The following is a 21,042-nucleotide window of genomic DNA, read 5'->3' as shown; positions in this document are numbered from 1 at the left end:
TATATTATGGTTAACTCTTGGTATTGTTTATTCTATGGGTTTGGACAAATGTATAATGATAGGTACCCATCATTATGGTATCACATAGAGTATATTCACTACCCTAAAAATCCTCCAGGCTCTGCCTTTTCATCCCTCCCCCAGCAAACCCTGGCAACCACTGATCTTTTTATTGTCTCAATAGTTTTTGCCTTTTCAGAGTGTTATACAGTTGGAATCATACACTATGGCTTTTGATCAACTCTGACAATCTCTGTCTTTCAATTGGTGCATTTAGATCATTGATATGTAAAGTGATTACTAGTACACTTTGATTAATATTTACCATATTTGTTACTGTTTTCTATTTTTTGCCATTGCTCTATTTTCGTTTTCCACTCATTTTCTGCCTTTTGTGGTTTTATTTATTTATTTTTATTGATTTATTTACAGTGTCTATTTATTTTGAGAGTGTGTGCACATACATGCACGAGTAGGGGAGGGACAGAGAGAGAGAGGGAGGAGAGAGAATCCCAGGCAGGCTCCACACTGTCAGCACAGAGCCTGACGTGGGGCTTGATCTCACCCATGAGATCATGACCTGAGCTGAAATCAAGAGCCGGATGCTCAACTGACTGAGCCACCCAGGTGCCCCTGCATTTGGTGGTTTTAACTGAGCATTTTGTGATTCCATTTTTTCTTCTTACATATCAATTATACTATTTAAAAAATTTTTTTAATGTTTTTCATTTTTTTCAGACAGAGAGTGTGAGTGGGGGAGAGACAGAGAGAGAGGGAGACCCAGAATCTGAAACAGGCTCCAGGCTCTGACCTGACAGCACAGAGCCCAACACGGGGCTTGAACTCACGAGCCACGAGATCATGACCTGAGCTGAAGTCAGATGCTTAACCAACTGAGCCACCCAGGTGCCCCCCGCCTTTTTTTTTTTTTTTACTTTTTAAATGGTTGTCCTAGAGTTTGCAATAATATATTTACAGCCAGTTCTATTTCATTTTCAAATAACAGTATACCACTTCATGGATAGTGTGAGTACCTTACAATAACAAAATGATCCTAATTCCGGGGCACCTGGGTGGTTCAGTCGGTTAAGCATCTAAGTTTGGCTCAGGTCGTGATCTCACAGTTCATGGGTTTGAGCCCTGCATCAGGTTCTGTGCTGACAGCTCAGAGCCTGGAGCTTGCTTCAGATTCTGTGTTTCCCTCTCTGTCTGCCCCTCCCCCACTCATACTCTGTATCTCAAAAATAAACATTAAAAAAAAAAAATCTAATAAATAAATAAATAAATAAATAAATAAATAAATAAATAAATAAATAAATCCTAGTTCCTCTCTGTCATTCCTGTATCATTGTTGTCATTCATTTCACTTACATGTAAGCATATATAAATAAGCATTCCTTTATAAGCATACATAAAATATACACATAAGTATTCATAATCAAATACATTGTTAGTGTTATTACTTTGAAGAAACTGTTATCTGTTAGATAATTAAGAATAAGAAAAAAAATTTTTTTAATTTACCTAGACTTATTCTTCCTTTGATGTTCTGCCTTTATGTGGAACTTGATCTACATAACTTCTTTATTCTTACTAAAGAACTAATTTTAATATTTCTTGTGAGTCAAGTCTACTGGTAACAAATTTCCTCAATTTTGTTTGTATGAGGAAGGCTTTATTTCTCCTTCACTTCTGAAAGATAATTTTGCAGGGTACTGAATTCTAGGTTAGTGGCTTTTTTTTTTTTCTGTTAATCCTTAAATATCTCACTGTGTTTTTGCTTGCATGGTCGAAGAAGTCAGATGTGATTCTTACCTTTGTTCCTCTATAGGTAAAGTGTTTCTTTCCTCTGGCTTCTTTCAGGAATTTTTCTTTATCTTTGATTTTCTGTGGTATAAAAATGATTTGTCTAGGTATAGGGATTTTTGGTTTGTTTTTGTTTTTGTTTTGCATTTGTCCTGCTTGATGTTCTCTGAATTTCCTGGATTTGTGGTTTGATTTCTGACATTAATTTGGGGGAAATTCTCAGTCACTATTGCTTCAAATATTTCTGCTATTCCTTTCGTCTTCTCCTCCTGGTATTCTCATTGCATCTTTGTTACACATTTTGTAGTCATTCCACAGTCTTTGAGTATTCTATTCTGGTGTTTTTTAGTTTTTTTTTTTTTGTTTTTTTGTTTTTTGTTTTTTGTTTTTTTTTTTTTTGTCCTGTTGTCTTTGCTTTTTACTTTTCAAAGATTCTATTGATATATCTTCTAGCTCAGAGATTCTTTCCTCAGCTGTGACCAGTCTACTAATGAGCCCATGAAAGGTGTTCTTCATTTTGGCCATAGTGTTTTGTTTTTTTTTTTTTAATTTTTTTTTTCTTTCAACGTTTATTTATTTTTTGGGACAGAGAGAGACAGAGCATGAACGGGGGAGGGGCAGAGAGAGAGGGAGACACAGAATCAGAAACAGGCTCCAGGCTCTGAGCCATCAGCCCAGAGCCCGATGCGGGGCTCGAACTCCCGGACCGCGAGATCGTGACCTGGCTGAAGTCGGACGCTTAACCGACTGCGCCACCCAGGCGCCCCGGCCATAGTGTTTTTTAATTCTGGCATTTCTTTTTGGTTGTTAGAATTTCCATCTCTGTGCTTACATTGCCTATTTTTTTCTTGCATGCTTGTCTACTTTATCCACTGGAGCCCTTAGCATATTAATGATAGTTGTTTTAAATTCCCAGTCTGTAATTACAAGCTGTGCCTGGTTCTGATGCTTGTTCTCTCTCTTCAAATTCTGTTTTTGCCTTGTGGTATGCCTTGTGATTTTTTTCCTTACAGCCAGACATGATGTATCAGGTAAAAGGAACTACTGTAAATAGGCCTTTAATAATGTAGTGGTGAAGTGTGTGGGCGGGGGAAGGAAAGCATTCTCTAATCCTATGATTAGGTCTTAGTCTTTTATCCTATACCTCTAGACTGTGAACTTCACAAGTGTTTCTCAGGTTTTTTTTTTTTTCTCCTCCCTTAGGTGAGACAGGATGGAAGAGTGGGCTGGGGTTGGACATTTCCCTTTTCCCATGTAGAAAGGTAGAGAATGCTGGAGTTGGGTATTTCCCTTCTCCCAGGTTGGTTGGGCTCTGATGATACCCGTGTTGTGGTTAATCTGGGCTCTGGTTAACCAGTTTCTCCTGTGAGCCGGCCTTATTAAGAACGGAGTGCTCTCATGTATTTCAAAATGGTCCCTTTTCCCCTCCCCTGCTAGGGGCATAAGGGGATTTTTCTTTGGTCTTTACTGTGGGGATTTGGTTGAGCTCCTGGAGGTAAATATCACGATACTGTGGGTGCCTCCCTATGACAGGATCTCCCTGGAGTTTTTAATGTTCAGAGTTTTCCATCCTGAGCCACCAGCAATTTGTTGGTTACAGTTAGGATTTTCCTTCCCTGGCCCTGGTTCCCATGGAGGTTGCTGCTTGTAGAGTTCTGCTCTGGTAAGTTGTGACTCTCTGTATTTGCCTCTTTGTCTCTCCAGTCTTGGGGGCAGTTGGTTTGTTCTGTGTCTTCCCCTCTCTTATGGATCCAAGAAGAGTTGTTTTGTTTTGTTTTTTTCCCAGTCTGTTCAGCTCTTATTTGTTGTTAGGACAGAGTGGTGACTTCCAGGCTCTTTACATGCAGAATATTTGCAGTACTTTTTGAAAGATAGAAACTTGTTTTTTTAAAAATAAGAAAATAGGAAGCAGATACTGAGATGAAGTTAGGAGTGCAAAAGATTTATCAGTAATGCCTGTGAAATGAAAGGGGGCAAAAGTGGGCAAAAGCTGTGCAACCACAGCTCTCAGAATGAAGCAGATCTGACGAAGTCTCTCTCAGCCCCTCTCAGCCCCATGGGAGCTGGGGAGCAAGGATTGCCCACTGGAAGAGGCCTCAATAGGACAGGCATGGCTGGACCCTTGTACCAGAGTCTTGTTCAGTCATTGTGGGTGCCATCCTGAGAAGATTGTGACCTTCTTCTAGAAGTTTTATAATTTTAATTTGAGCTTTTGCGTCTAGTCTTGGACCCATTTTGAGTTAGCCTTTGTTATGGTGTGGGGAAAGGGTTGAGATACTTTATTTTGCATATGGATATTGAATTGTTTTGATATCATTTGTTAAAGAATTCATAAATGTAGCCATTTGACCTTGCCATTTGTTATGTTGATTGCAACCCTGGCTTCTGTGGTTAAGTACCCTTACCTAGTCTCCCTTGCATTAGAGCCCCATCATCTTCATTGGTATAGATGAGCCAAATTCTGTTATGGCATCTATCATCAGCTCTGATCTGCAGAAGAGAGCCACTATGAACTTCTTAATAATGATGGTGCTTCTCTCATCAGCACGTTCCTGATAGCTTTGATGAATGGTGTGCTCTCTGGGTCTTCTCATGGCATAGAATCCTTAGGTGGGTTGTCAGGCCTTACATAATATAGCTGTGCCGGTGTGCCTGTCTCCATAAGCCTTTTATTCCTTTGCTATACCATCTGCTGTGGTAATTCAGGCAGTTCAGCCTCGCTCGGCATGAGTCGTCAGTTTCTCCAGGCTCCTAGGAGCCAACCTAATGGCTAATTTATACCATCTCCTAGGGCCCTCTCCAGAGCATTAATTCTGTGTCCTAAGACTGTCTACATCAGTTAATACTCCATAAATCCAGGCCCATGGTACAGCCTCCTTAGTTAAGTATTCTCAAAATCAAGTCAGTAGGTGTTATCCATCCCTGTTAATATATGTTGGCTGATCCTTGCATGTCTGTTTGCCTGTAGCCCCTGTTTCTGAGGCCCAGCTTTCCTTGGATATATCATTGCTGCGAACTAATCTATTTATTGGTGACCTGGCATAAGAGGTGAGGGCAGATCCTGAGGTGGGGGGAGGGTCTCGTTGCTTAGCAGAACAGGGAGTCCTGCAGATTATTTTTACATGGAAAAGTGCTAAATCTTAATAGGGAGGTCTAGATCACCTTCGCAGGTTCTTAATTTAAGAGTAGTCTAGAGAAATTATCTTCACAGGCTTCCATCCAGATGTTCCCATTTCATGGGAACCTGTCTGGGCTTCAGGTTTTCCCAACCAGGGTCCTAAGCTTGGCATAACGTAGTTCAGCTGAGCATTCAGTCTTTTTGGAAACTGGGAGACGAAGTTCCTATTAAATCTGGAGTTTGCTCCTTAGCTTTTCCTGTCCTCCTACTTCATGGAAAAGGGAATGAAGGCCTTTTTGTAAACTGCCAAAGAGGCCCTGTGGCCTTTCCATTTTGTCAGCCTTTGTTATGTTTATGTCCGTTGTTTACTGTCTTCAGCTCCTCGTAACCCCTTATGGGGGTCAGCTGAATTTAATCATTATCAGGTACTTCCATTGACCTTGTTTGCATTGGCCCTCTACACTTTTCAGACCCCTGAATCCTGTCACAGTGGCTGGAGTGCCACTTTGCACAGGTACACTTTACCAAGGTTGGCCCATTGGGAACATGCATTGAAAAGGGACTGCCTGTGCCTTGCACACCACCTGGAATGGTTCTTTATTGCCAGCCAGACATTAAGTTATCCAGCCCCAATACCTCACTTTACTGCCTGATTTCATAGGCCATGAATTGTCCACTGTGGATTCTCTGAGGAAAAGATGGTGAGCCTGAGTTGGGATGCAAAAGGCTTACTGGAGCTGAACACTATGAAAGGAAAAGGGAGAAAACAGGATCAGGCAGTGAGTGGGAAGCAGGATTGTAATGCAGATCTGAATAGTCTCTCAGCCCAGTGAGAAACCTGAAGCAAAGATTGCTGGTTTTGGAGCAGTCTTGCGTTGCGTATTATGTGGCTGGGCTCTTTACCATGGTCTTGCTCAATCATTGGCTGATGGCACCTTGAGAAAGGCATGACCTGGGTGCAAAAACCGAGGCAGACATGAAGGAGTTGACACCCCCTAGGCTGGCAATTAGCTGCACTCTTTGGCACTGGATAAAGAGTTCCTTCTTGAAAGGGAGTCTGTGTGGCACATCTCCATGTCTCCAGCAGGATGTGGTGGTGGTCTAGTTTTCTATGGGACACTTTCATCTTGGATTTAAGAAACTCTAATTCCATTAATTCTGCTAATTATAATGACAGTAAAACAATTTTGTAATAGAAAAGCATACTTATTGATGAGTATTAGCATAACCTAGCAATATTTAAAGAATTGTTCAAGTTTAGATATAACTGGATACTTTCTACCTACACTGCCTACACTAAACTTTCATTTCCTACTTAAATTTCATACCTGAACTAAAATTGTCTTTCTCCCCCAACTTTAGGACTTAATAAGTCAAGATTCTTAGGTTTATTCATAACTTCCGAAGACCCCCCCCTCCTCCCCAACTGGATGTTTAACTGATGCTTTTTTTACTTAGCTTTGTTTCTCCCTTCCTTAAAAACTAGAGTAATTCTCTAGATTGTATGCTGTTCTTTCTTCTTTTCCTCTACTGTCTGGTTTTGCAGAGAGAAATTACAGTTGCTAGGTAACGATTGTGGGGTTTTGATCATATTCCATGGTAGCTCACCAGGGACCTCTCAGGGGAGTGTAGGAAAATGGGAATTGCCTCTCACTCTATCTAGGAGCCTGCTGGGGAGCGTCTCCCAGGTCATTCTTTCAGCAGACACTTTGCCTCCCTGGCTTCCCCACCCCTTTTAATGAAGATAGCTTATTAAATGCTAATTAATATTTCAGATACAATTTCTTTAATAGAACGTTAAGGTTTGCATTTTTAATTTTTTTTTTTTTTTTTTTTACACATAGTTTTAAAGCAGTTGTAACCTTTCGGGGGAAAGAAAGCATTTAAAAGAAATTTCGCATTTTGATTTTTGGATTTGTTTTATTAAAAATGATGATTGCAGAACCTTTGAATTGACGACATACTTGTCGATGGAAAAGTGCTGCACGAGGCAATAGGGAGCAATTCTGAATTTGGGCAGTGCTTAGAAGAATGAAAATAAGTATGAGTTATAACATTTGTTTTTCTCTTAGCACGTGGATGTTTTCCAAGACAATAAAAATAATGACTTTATAGCCAAGGGCAGAATTTGATACCAAGCTGAGAATTATAAATATGGACAGGAATTTTGAAATGGAAATTGAGAATATTAAGGCAACTGGATAGAGCAATGCTGTGCATGTGAGATAATTTCTACCTTTGAACCTGCATTTAGAACTTCTTATCCAGAGGGTATTTATTACAACATTGGGTTATGTCAGTCTACCTAGTATATCCTTTTGATTGTTTTCAATCAACATTCATGTCAAAACAGTTATTTTCCCACTTTTAAATTGCTTTGAAAATGATTGGAGGGGCGCCTGGGTGGCTCAGTTGGTTAAGCATCTGACTCTTGATTTCGGCTCAGGTCATGATCTCACGGTTTGTAGGATCGAGCCCTGCATCAGGCTCTGCACTGAAAGTGTGGAGCCTGCTTGGGATTCTCTCTCTCCCTCCTCCTGTCTCTCCCTGCCCCTCCCTCATCATACTCTCTCAGTCTGTCTCAAAATAAATAAAACTTAAAAATGATTGGACACAAAATTGGTTATATTTCATACAACCCTACTACAAAAGGTGATTATATATATATATATATATATATATATATATATATAATCTACTTGTCTCATAGCTAAGGAAAATAGAACAGATTAAGGTTCTGTGTCAAAGGATTTATAGGAAAATTAAGATTAATAATCATAATTCCCTAGTTTCTGTTTATCCAAATAACCACACTGTGTTTTAGAACTCTCATTATATTTTATTTTTTTTTTCTAATTCCTATTCAACAACTTCTGTTGCAAATGTGGTTTTTAAATACTCAATATAATTTTAAGTCTATGATGGAAGTTATTAACTAGTGATGGCTTGCTAGAGAAACACACATTTAACTTATGTTTAAAAAAAGCCTCTATTTGACCTATTTAGAATTTGTGTAAAAATCAAAGCTGTATAAATTCTAATTTTTGCCTCAACTCTAACCTTCACACAATTGTTAATATGATGCATTGAAAATGTATTTTAATCACCTATTCCATAAGTATTGACCCTTAGATACATAAAACATGCTTTACTTTTCCCACACTTAAGAGAGTGATCTAAATTATGGAATTCTAGACTTTAGAGAAAGGGGAAAAGCTATGAGGGGTTTTGGGGAATTCAGTTTTCATTGTTACCAGAGTTTATTTTTTATTTTATTTTTTTTATTTTTGAAGGAGAGAGAGAGAGAGCATGAGTGGGGGAGGAGCAGAGAGAGAGGGAGACACAGAATTCTAAGCAGGCTCCAGGCTCTATGCTGTCAGCACAGAGCCCGACGCAGGGCTCGAACTCAAGAACCGTGAGATCATGACCTGAGCCGAAGTCGGACACTCAACCGACTGAGCCACCCAGGCACCCCCATCACTGGAGTTTTTTATTTATCAAAGGAAACTGTTGTGCTCCTCCTCGTATCCTAACAATTACCTTAATGCTGGATTTCTTAAATCAGTTGAGGTTTTGTGAGAAAACATAATCTCCTAGGATACAAAGGAAAGTGAGTAAGCATTTAGCATTGCAGCCATCTTTTCAGAAGGATGATGTATGTCATGATAACTTTTATTTTCTAAAGAGCCCTTGATTAATATTTGATCAATGAATGGATTATTAATGATCAGTTTCTTTCTCCATATTTTTCTGCAACTTAAAGACAAAACATAGCTGACTCCTTTCCAGACACCGCTGGCCTATAGACACAGCTGACTTGTGTTAATTTTCTTAATTGTTTTGTGAAAAGGAAATGCAGTATTTTCGGCAGGGTAGTGGAAACTTCTTTTTGTTAGTACTTTCTCTGTTTTGCTTTTCTTGTTAGGATCTGTGAGGCACTTCATGAATTGTTAGCTTGTCAGTAAACCAAAAACCAAGGAGATGTAGATCTTCTTTGAGGGCATGTCTAAAACTTTACATGGGTGGTAAGAGTATTTCAGATGCCCAGTTTATAGCTGAACCTGGATGAATCACAAAACTTCTAGCTTTTCACCCTTAGTGGCCGAGGGCTCCCTTAATTATACATGTGATAATTTTATTTGGGGTTACTAAGACTCTAAAGGAACTGATAAAATATGTAAGAGAATGGAACAAATGGAATTTAACCTGTATTTATTTAAATACTTCTATAATTTGAGGATGAAACTTTTAAGTGTAAACCACCCTCAAAGAATCCTGTTTTAAAAACTGTTTTCCCCATTAAGTACCTCACAATGAACAAGACTATCTAAAACAAAAATTTTATTTTTATTTTTTTGAAACAACTAATTGAAATGTCTCTGTGGTGGTGCTGTTGCAAGGAGGCTTTTAGTGATTAAAGTGAAAGTTTGTTTGTTTGTTTGTTTTTTAGCAACCAGCTTGTTTTTCAAGAAAACACAAATAAGGTTTTTGCACCCATTATCACTGTCCAGTAAATCACAAGTATGCTTCAACTTTATGTATTTATGAAGTGGTAACTGAGAAATTTTTACTCTAATCTTGGGCACAGAGGAAAATATAAAATCAGGTTTTATAAGACCCTGTAATAAATGGTACTTTATTTTTATTTTTTATTTATTTCAGTGTTTGTTTATTTTGAGAGCATGCGTGCATGAGCAGGGGAGGAGCAGAGAGAGAGGGAGAGAGCATCCCAAACAGGCACCACACTGTCAGCTCAGAGCCTGAAATGGGGCTCAGTCTCCTGAACCATGAGCCAAAATCAAGAGTCAGACACTCAACCAACTGAGCTACCCAGATGTCCCATGTAACAAACAGAATTTTAAATGGTTAGCAGTATGTGTGATATTTTTAAATTAAAATCTTGAAACAAAGACTTATTAAGTATTAATATTTGTATTTAGTGACATTTAATAGTATATAGCTTTTGCTTACTGTTTTAGGTGCCAACGTGTTCATTAAATTTAACTTGAACCATAACAAATACAAAACACTTTGGATTTATCTTAACTTCTCATATCATTTAAGATGTCTCATAAAGTAGATTATATTTTGTGATTATAAGTTCTTTCTTAATATAAAATTGATTGTATAATTCAATTTACATGAAACATGTTGCCTTCATTCAAAAACATTTTCTAATCTCTTTTTCTGCTTAGTAAGATCTCTGTAAATATTTATGAGTTTGCCCTTTAAAACAAAACAAAAAAGAACTTTTAAAATTCAAAGCAAAACGCAACAAAAGAAACAAATTAGGAAAGTATTTTTTTTCTTGGCAAGAGATCTTTTTGTGAATATTTGGCTTAGGACGCAATTGAAAGTTGCGACATTTTATCCTTCTGGGTCAAGGGCTTCCCTCTTCCCTCCCTACAAAGTAATTCTGGGTGCTGGTTGTTCTCTATTTTTATGCAATGGTGACAGCACATCTTTATGTTGACCAGTTATTGACAGAAAACATCTTTTAGGTAAACAGTGACAGTCGTGCTTCTCCATTCTGTCTCCATTCTGTACATTTTATCTGCCACAGCAATGTCTTTGGTACTGTCTCCCAAATTTCCTATATACCTTTTACTTTGTCCCACTTCAGTCCTGAGAGTGTTAACTGTTACCCTCTTGCCAGATGTTTCTTCCATGAAATTCCAGAAGGTAGAGGAATTCTTCACCAGTATCCACTTGTCCTATCAACCCTTCAAGATCCTAATTCTCACATAACTGGATAGTCCCAGTGTCTTTTTATACATGGCACTGTGATATACTATCCCCTTTGGAAACCTCAACGTAATCAATATCTCTGATAAACTGATGTGTTAGCTTTGCATTGCATCGAGTCTAGAAATTATTTGGAGTTTTATTGACCTGTTTAGTCACATTGACCTTTTGAAGGTATAGGTACAAAGTGCATGCTCAGGAGGAAAGGGATTTGCTAAGAAGGAAAGACCACCTGAAACATTTTTGGTTTTTACATTGTGCTTGTGTAGGTTAGCATGAAAGACCAGGAACGTTAGGTTGTTGACTAAAATAAGACCTACTCATTTAGGGTGGGGAACCTAAAATTGTTATGATGTTTAGGAATATACATAGACATTTGCCATTTATAAAAGATTTTCAACTTCATGAGGAAATTTCCCCGCTAATAGAGTTATGAAGCATTAGAGTAGCTTTAGGAAGAAGAGTTCCCTGTAAGTGGGATTGTAGAATAGATAGGATTTTCACCTTTCTGGAGCTTCCTGAGCACATGCAAAGGTATGGGCTAGAAAATTCTTTTAGACTTTGTCATATTTTTTTATTGATAATAATCTATAGAAAATGAATATTACTGTAACCATTTTGAGCAGTCTCAGCTCAATGGGCTACAAATGTGGATTTTTTTCCCCCTATTACTATTGGAGTCAACTCTCATTGTGTTTTCTGTTATGTGGTAGGCTCCTCTAATAACATTCCAGTTTGATTCCATGAAGTTTTCAATGTCGGGACCTGAAACATTACAGACTCTTATAACTACTTACTGTACTTGAGAGCTTCCTTCTCCCACTCTGCCCCAGCCAGTGGTCCTGATTTGGGTACCTCTTCCTCTACCTTCAAAGTAGCCCATTGAGCTTCAAAACTTGACAATCTGATGTACCCTCTAGGGTCCCGCGGCTGGGATATGGACACATGCCAGCTATCTGTGGCCGCTCAACATTAGAGAAAGTAGTAACTTTTTTCCTAACAATGTGCTACATATGCTATAATGCGTGCACTATTTGACTTGGAAGAGATCTCAATCAGCATTTCACCCTTATAGTACTCTAAGATCAGGTAGGCACTGGAGAAGAGCGAATGACTTTATATTAGAAATTAGTCACTTTTAGGAAAGTATAGGAAAGACAGTTAAATAATTTATTCCAATATGCCCCCTTACTCCCTCTTCCAGTCTTTCTCTGAAGTGATTGCTTTAATTTCTAGTTGAGTACTGCTTCCCAGATCTTACTTAATTTTTGTCTTGTGCTCTATTGAATCCTGCTTTTGCCAGTCTCTACAAGATATGCAAGATCAGGTTTAAGTAAGTAGGCTCTATAGAAATGGTCACTGATTTTTAAATTATCCATTCTAAGCCAAATTAGTCTATTTATAGCTGTCCGATCTTAGGTTTGCAAAGACTTATTAAAATCTGGGAAGTATTAGTAACTCTATGTGTCCGGTATTGCAGATGATGTAGGACTCGTGAAGGATGAAGATACCTTTATTCATTTTAATGCATTTTCTTCCCCTGAGTAAATACTTGAGATGATTCATTGGAGGAATATTTACATGTACGTGAATCTTATCTTACTAGAGACAACTTGTATTGACAGCTCAAAACACACAGTGTTTTCGGTATGGAGAATGCCATTTTTTCTCTGTTCTTTATTATTACCTGTGGCAGGAGGGCAAGAAAGGTGGATGACTTAAGGTTAGAATTCAGAAACCCAGTTCTAGAGAAAAGTTTTATCTAGAGGAATTAAGTAGCCCAAGGTATAGCAAAGGAGCTCACTGAGCAAGTCTGTGGAAGTCTAGGACTAGAAGGCTGAGCAAAAAAAAATTAAATGTGGGGTCTTCATCTAGAAGTAGGATGGGAAGATGGCCAATTTGAGATGTTGTCATGTGGTAGGAGATCTGCCAGGATGGTCTAGCTCTAGAGAACATTTAAGCTGCACACAAAGTTCACTTTTATAAGGTGACCTAGGTAACAGGCATGTTAGTTGGAGCCACCATGAAAGGGACATCAAAGCCAAATTCCAGTAGGTCGACGAGTGAGTGAGGAGTACTGGTTCTGGGCTTAAACATATGCCAAGGTGAGCCTTAATCATGATGCTTCCCGGGTCTGGTGGATAGGTAGAGCTTAGATTGGCCTAGCAGTTCAAGTCTGTGAAAGGCGGCCTAATTCCCATCCTGACTGATATTTTGGACTCCGGGTGGTAATATTATTCCTGTGCTTCTCAGAATGGCCCTCAAACTAGATTAGGCTCATGGAGAAATCTGAATGAGGGGTACTAGGGAAGGCAAAAGTGGGAAAACAAGAGTTGCATTACAAAGATGAAATTATCTTCTTAGGTTTTGGTTTCAAGGACTATAGCTTCAGGATAAAATTTTCAGGATAATTTTGTAAACGTCTGAAATTGACGAATGTGGTGAAAGCTTAACTGGCTATATGGTGTAAGCTTAAACATTATTTCCTCAGGAGAAAACACAATTGAAAATTCAGGTAGACACTCCTGGATAATTTTCAGAAAAGTTTTAGAGGACAGTGGAAGGTAAATAATTTGAAGCAGTTAATCTGGTAGAAGGTCCTGACCTAGAAATATAGTTGAAAAAAATGACACAATATTTACTTATTGGCTAGTAAGTTAGTGATTATTTTTAGCTTACTTTCATTTCATCTTGGTTAATTTTTGGCTATACATTGATGTGTTAGAAAAATTTCCCCACAGCGCAGCATTATCTGTGTTCATCTATGCTGGGAGCATCATGGGCATGTTAAAACTTTCTCCTGTTTTGTTAAATAACGAGATGAAATCCATCTAGAGTGTTGTTCCACTCTAGAATGTTCTTTATTCAAAGAAGATGGATTTTTTTCTTTAAAAACAAACTATAGACTTAAAGCTTTTAATTATTTTAGGAGGTTTGCAATAGCTACAATTTCATGCCATTATTTGAATGACCCTCCCCCCACTGTAGCCCCCCCATTCCCCCAGCCCCCAACAAAGATCCTCCTTTATTTCCTATTTACTTCACTGGGCTGCTGTGAAAACTGCTTAAAAACTACAGATTCATTTGATTGTTTTTATGCCTGTAAATATCATTAGGAAATTCCTACTTGTGATGATGGAGTCTTTGAAGTTTTACAATACTGTGCTAAATTCTAAAGAGAAATGGAAAGTAAATGTATATTTGCCATGAAGATAATTAAAAAGGGCTGACTAACATTAAACTCTGTTTCCCTAACCAATAATTATCTTCTAAATTTAAAGAATAATTAATTTTATACCAACTCAGTTATCAGGGAAGAGTAGGAATGAAGATTCAGAGATGTTTTGTAAAATAGTGCTGGGGCGCCTGGATGGCTGAGTGGTTTAAGCATCTGACTCTTGGTTTCAGCTCAGGTCATGATCTCACGGTGTGTGAGTTTCTGCCCAAGCAAGCTAAGCACTATCAGTGCAGCACTGATAGTGCTTAGCTTGCTTGGGATTCTCTTTCTCTCCCTCTCTCTGCCTCTCCCCTGCTCATGCTTTATCTCTGTCTCTCAAAATAAATAAATAAATAAAAACCCACGTATTGATTTGATTTTTTATTTTAAAGTAGTGCTGAATAGTGGTTGGGGTGATAGAAGAGAAGTCTCTTTAGCTGGGTGGAAAAATAAGGTTAAAAAGTATATTGGCTGATTTTTTTTTTACTAGGTTAATTCAGTACTAGATAAAAGTAAAATTCAAAGTAAGTTTTTGGAAAACTAGAAAAATTGGCATCAGTCTTTAAAAACAATTGCTGTTAGAGGGAACTACAGTAGAATTTTAATCTAAGAGTCCACTTAATTCACTAGAAAACTTTTTTTCTGTGGATGTATTAACTCAAGTGCTCAATACATGTTCGGTCAATTTAAAATTGAGAAATTAAAAATTATGGTTATTTTTTAGAGTCTTCTGCCAAATACCTCTAGATTATGTTGATTAGAGTATAGAATTAAAAAAGTTTTTTTATGTTTATTTCTGAGAGAGAGAGAGAGAGAGAGAGAGAGAGAGAGGCAGAGGCAGAGGCAGAGTTTGAGTAGTGGAGGGGCAGAAAGAGAGGGAGATGCAGAATCCAAAGCAGGCTCCAGGCTCTGAGCTGTCAGCACGGAGCCTGACGTGGGGCTCAAACTTGTGAACTGTGAAATCATGACCTGAGCTGAAGTCGGACACTCAGCCGACTGAGCCATCCAGGTGCCCCAGAGTATAGAATTTCAAATGACCTCTTACTGTTTATTTATTTTTCTTGTTTTCTCTCTCCCTAACCCAATTATTTAATTTTTCCGATAGGTAGTATTTTCACATGATTCACAATTCAGAAAATAATAAAGGGAATTGAGAGAAACACTTGGCCTCTTATTCCTGAATCTCAGTCACTGCTCCTCTTTCCACAGACAACTAGTGTATTTCCATTCAGAAATATTTTGTGTGTAATAAACACCCATATATTCATTTGTCCTCATTTTTTTTTAATGGCAGGATTCTATAGTGTTTTTAAGCTTAAAAGATTTTGGAGAGCTTCCCATAGAAAAGCACCTTTATTAATTCTATGGCTGTATTTTATTCCGTTATATAAACATACCATATTTGGCCAGTTTCTTATATCTGCACATGTAGATTACTTACAAACTTTTGCTATTACACAACACATAGCAAATAATCTTGTGCAATCATTTTTTCCTGTGTGTGTATATCTGTGAGATAAACTCTTAGATGAGCAATTCCTGGTTTAAAGGGTATGTGTGCTGTAATTCGGATGCATATTGCCTATTGATGTACAAATTTACATTCCCATCTACACCGTATAAGAGTAACTGTTTGAGATTGTGTCTCAAATCATTGAGGAAATGATTCATTTTTCAGTAAATGGTGTTGAGAAAACTGGGAAGCTGGATGAAAAAAATAAAATTGGATCTGTACATAATACCTTCTGCTAGGAGTATATTCTAATTGGGTCAAAATTAATATATAAAAAAGTCATAAGAGAAACCACAGAAAAGACTAATGAGGTCAACCATAGAGGGAAAAAATTCTCCATGGGGAAAATTACTGTAAGCACAGTCAACAAAAGGCAAATACTAAATTGGAAGAAAATATAACTTGAAGAAAAAGAGCTAATTTCCTTAAAATACGAATGCTCATGAAACAATAAACAGTAGAACAATTGAAAAAAAAATGAGCCTGGAGTTCACAGAAGAGGAAATAAAAGTAGTCATTGAAAGAGGAAATGATGCTCAACTTTTAGCTTCTACTGATTCTTCTTTGTTCATATAAGCGCTGTTTATTTGTGTACATTAGTTTTGTATCCTACAACTTTACTAATTTCCCATAACATTTGTGGTAGTTCCTCAGTTATGGTAGTTTCATTGTTTTCGAACCTGAATCTCTCAGGTTCTCAAATTATCCAGTCATATCACCCACACGTAGTAACCTTTTTACTTTTCTCTGATTTTTACATCTATGCTTTTATTCCCCACTTCCTTAATTTCATTGGGCAGTGGTGAGAGTGATCTTGTTTCTGCCTTTAGTTGGAAAGTCATCTGCTATCTTCATTAGATATGGTGCTGATTTGGAGGTTGAGATATGAAATCTTTCCATTACTATTTTATTGAGATTTTTAAAACTTAATGACATTGAATATTATCAAATGCCTTTCCAGAATCTGTGACAATAATTTTTTTTCCCCCTAGTATCTAATGTTGAAACACTCTTTCATTCCCCTGGCTTGTGGTTTCATTTAATGTGATGCTGGATTTTGTTTCCTATTTTCAATTTATTCTCAATATTCATATGTGATATTGGCCTATAGTTTGTGTGTACATCCTTTGTTGGGTTTTTACATCAAAGTTATATCCATATCCTAATACATGAGTGGTTTTTTTTTTTTATCTTTTATTTACTTTTTATTTTACTATGCTCTGGAAAAGCTTACATGGCTTTGGAATTATTGGCTTTTTAGCAGATTCATAGACTACCCCAGTGAAACCATGTGAAAATTAGCTCTAAAGTTTTCTCTGTTTCTCCATTGGTAATTTGTCTGTTTAGATTTACTGTCTTCTGGAGGCACTTATTTTTTCAGAAAATACTCAATTTCTTGCAGGTTTAAAAATACATTTGCAGCCACAACAAGCTATCACTTCACACCCCCTTAGGGTGGCTTGTATCAACAAAACAGAGTAGGAAGTGTTAGAATGTGGAGAAATTGATACCCTGTGCAGTTTTGAACAGCTCCTTGATTTTCTAAATCCTTTATTCCTGCCTTTTTCTATGCCTAGTAAGCTCTTCTCCCTTTTCTTTGCCTGCTCGATTCCTATGAAATCTTTAAGACTTGGCTTAAACTGTTGTTCCCTCCAGGAAACCTATCATCCGTACCTGCCCTTGCTGCTTTTCTGATTTCCCAATACTCCAGCATTACTTGCTATTAATGGACTTACAACTTTGTACTGTAACAATTACTTTGTTGCCAGAGGCTCCTCGAAGGCTAAATTCATATTGGGTATAACTTCTTACACTTTTAGAAAGTTCTTAATAAACTTTATTGACATAAACTCAGCAGACTTTTCTTTCTTATCCCCTTAAACTTAGGGCAAAGATGCTACTCAGTTATGACTACTTTTATCAATTTCTTGATTACTTTGTGAGTGCCACTTGAGTTGTGTACTCACTACATTTTGTACTATTTCAGAGCTCCATGCTCCAGTGTAGTGGTCCCCACACTCATAGATTACATATAATAAACATATAAATATAATCTATATTATATTACATATAATATATATAAATGCAATTATATAATAAATATAGCTTCTGCTTTAAAAAATTTTGATGTTTCCTCTGTGTAACAAAATGTAAACTTTGTATCTTTATTTCTGGACAATACCTGATTTGACCTGATTTTCCAGCCTTCTTTCCAAAGGTTTTCTCCTCATCAGTTATGTGTCTCCATGTACCCTAAACTATTTAACTGTTTTTGTTAATGAATCCTGAACATCCTTACACTGCCCTATGTTTGTAGGAGCCTTTTTCTCTTCTTGGGATGCCATTTCAATCATCAGTACTGACCAGTATGCTATCTATAGATCAAGGTCCAATCCCAACATTATCGATCAATAAAGGTAGTAAATGTCCCCCCTTGCCCTCAGTCCCTGATGTGCCATAGATGCTTCCTTCTTGGTTCTTCTAATTTGCTCTTTTCTGAACATACACAGGGCTTTGTATTACTCATATGGCATTTCATTTCATCTTGTATTATTATAGTTCATCAAAAATGTCAATGTATGCTTTTGAATTGCTAATTTCTTGTGAGCAGAAATTACATCATTTTTTTTCCACGTACCACAAAAAGAATCAGTAAACATTGGTTATATCAATGAATAAAAGTGACTAAGAACTTTCTATTTTAGAGTTCTCTCCTGTATTTTTTGTTACCAACCTGAAGACAAAGTAGATTCTTTAACATAATATTTCCTTGTTTTCATTGATGCACGATCTCCTGAGAGGGGGTGGTTTGAACTCAAGTGGATGAGTGTTCTTTTAAGGAAGGAATTGTATTCTTTCAAACTACATAATCCCTTAGTACATCTAGACTTTTTGATTTTTATAGTTTTCAAGTATTATACATATGATTATTTGTTCTTTAGTCAGGTCAAACTGTAGATTTTAGATACAAAAGGGGTCTTCATTCTGGATTTTTTATTTAACATTTCTCTTAAGGTCTGTATCATCTGTTCCAAAAAATGTACTCAACTTGTTTATTAGAAAGCATTTCAGTATTGAGCTTTGCTTGTGGACTAAAGTTATAAAATAGTCTGGAGAATGTGGGCAAGGAAATTTCTTCATTGTCGCTGTTACTCTAACTATGAGAATAGGATGTTTCCTGGAATTTGAAAAACGTAAGCCATAGATCCTATGGCTTGGTTAGTAACTTTGAGATCCTTACATTTATGAGTAGTCACAGTTAGCCAATGTGCATGTCTTTCTTTACAGTTTGCCTAATTTCATTTGAGGGAAAAATTTTTTTCTATGGGATCAGTGATGAAATCAAAACATGTTCTTGGATAGATGGAGCACTTCATCTTGGACTACTCTATTTCTGTTGTTGGAACTGTTAGTGAGGAATTAATTCCAGGTAAAACACTAAGGGATTGTTTATCCATTCTATTTACTTAAAATGACTTAAGTTTCCATTAGATCAATATACTAGATCTTTTTGACTTAAACACTGTAACATTGATTCCAACATTAAAATCAAAGCAGTCTTACAGACAAAATCTTCCTGGGCCTGAAAGGCTTTCTGGAATCTTCTCTAGGAAAAATAAAATAAGCTAATTGTCTTATAAATAATTATTTAATTCAATTCTTACAATGTTCCTATGAAGTAGTTACTATAAACATCTATGAAGTAGTTACTATAAACATCTCATTTGAAAGAAATAAAAAACTGAAACTCAGATAAGTTGCCTGAGCTACCAAATGGGATTGTCAGAAATCAAATCCTTTCTGATTTCAGAAAGTTAAGCTCTTTGCTGGTAAAGTAACTTTTTCTTCTAGTTTTGTGATGTTAAGCTTCTCTCCATGACAATACTAAGACGATGCATATTCTCTGCTGTTGCTGTAGGAAATTGCCCCAAAGTTAATGCTTTAAATAACACAAACTTAATATCTCAGAAGTCCAGCATGGGTCTCACGGGGTGAATGATAAATCATTTTCACTGGGTGACTGGTAAATCAAGGTGTCCCCACAACTGCATTTCTTTCCAGAGGTTCTGAGTGAGAATGATATACATACAGAAAGGCAAACATGTCGTAAGTATACAGCTTGATGAATTTTCACAAACTGAGCTCATTGTAACAATCACTCAGATCAAACTGTAATGACTGATTTTTGTGGTCAGCTTTGTTGTGTTTAATTCACACACGATAAAATTAATCAATTTTAAGCATCCAATTTGGTGAGTTTTGACAAAGTATACAGTCATCTAACCACCACCACAGTCACGATATAGAACATTTCCATCATCCCCAGAAGTTCCCTCATGCCCTTTTGCAGTCAGTCATTCCCCATATCCCCTGAAGCTACTGGTCTATGTTTTTGCCTTTTCTAGAATTTCATATATAATTACTATATGATTATGCAGGCTTTTGTGCTTAGCTTCTTTTAGCATAGTGCTTCTGATAGTCATCCATCTTGTTGCATGTATCCATAGTGGATCTGCCACAATTCTTCACCAGTTCAGGGACACTGGGTTGAGTCTTTCTAGTATTTGGTTATTATGAATAAAGTTGCTTTGAACATACCCATGGAAATTATGTGGACATTGTGGACATATAGGTTTATATTCCTCTTGGGTAAAGATCTAACAATGAAATTGTTCAGTCATGTGGCAGGAATACGTTTAACCTTAAGGAGCTACCAAACTGTTTTCTGTAATGGTTGTACTATTTTGCATTATCACCAACAATGCATCAGCATTTCAGTGACTTTCCCGATTCTTGACAGCATTAGGCATTATCAGTCTTGTTAATTTTAGCCATTGCAGTGGGTGTGTAGTGTCTCATTGTGTTTTTGTTTTTTCATTTTCCTAACAATGAATAACCTTGTTAAGGATCTTTCCCAGTGATTGTCATCAATATATCATTTTGGTAAATTCTAATTTCAAAATATTTTTGCCCAAATTTTTTTAGTTGGTATGTCTTTTTCAGTTGAAAGAGGTCTTTAGTCTTCTGGATACAACAAGTCTATTGTCAGGTATATATTTTTTGAAGAAGGAGTTAATTTTGAAATTCAGTTTATCAGGTCTTGTTTACAGTTTGTGTTATTTTGTCCTACCTAAGAAAACTTAGTCTAACCGTAAGGTCACTAAGATTTTGCCTTATATTTTCTTTTTGGATGTTTCATATTTTTAACTTTCAGGTGTATAATCATTTTGAGTTTTTTTTTTTTTTTTTTTTTAGTATGTTGTAAGGTAAAGTTATTTTCTCTTCCCTCCACCTTTCCTCTTTTTTTCAGATACTAAATTCTGCCAGCACCATTCTTTGAAAAAATTAGCTTTTCTTAGTTGGGTTGCCTTGGCAACTTTGTCAAAATCAATTGACCATGTTTGTATGGGTCTATTTCTCATCTCTGTATTTTATTAATTTATGTCAGTTTTTATGTAAATATCACACTTTCATTGATAACTGTAGCTTTTTAGGTAGTTTAGGTAAGTCTTCTAGACTTTACTTTTTCCACATTGTTTTAGCTCTTCTGTTTGTGTGTGTGTGTGTGTGTGTGTGTGTGTGTGTATGTATGTGTTTCCTTATAATCTTTGATTCAGCATGACATTTTCTACATAAAGACCT

The 21,042-nt window shown here is 36.9% G+C and overlaps 1 long non-coding RNA gene across 5 annotated transcripts in view; it reads left to right on the top strand.

Annotated features, from left to right (window-relative positions):
- The first annotated feature begins 3,021 nt into the window (after positions 1-3,021).
- Positions 3,022-21,042, top strand: part of LOC123380075 — a 355,918-nt gene continuing 337,897 nt past the window's right edge. For all 5 annotated transcript variants that reach the window (XR_006585323.1, XR_006585322.1, XR_006585328.1 and 2 more), the window contains exon 1: positions 3,022-3,469. This is a non-coding gene — a long non-coding RNA (uncharacterized LOC123380075). The remainder of the gene's footprint in view (positions 3,470-21,042) is intronic.

Source organism: Felis catus, chromosome A1, assembly GCF_018350175.1.
Source record: "Felis catus isolate Fca126 chromosome A1, F.catus_Fca126_mat1.0, whole genome shotgun sequence".
Classification (NCBI taxonomy): domain Eukaryota; kingdom Metazoa; phylum Chordata; class Mammalia; order Carnivora; family Felidae; genus Felis; species Felis catus.
Note: the sequence above shows the minus strand (reverse complement) of the source record. Positions and strands in the feature narration are given on the sequence as shown.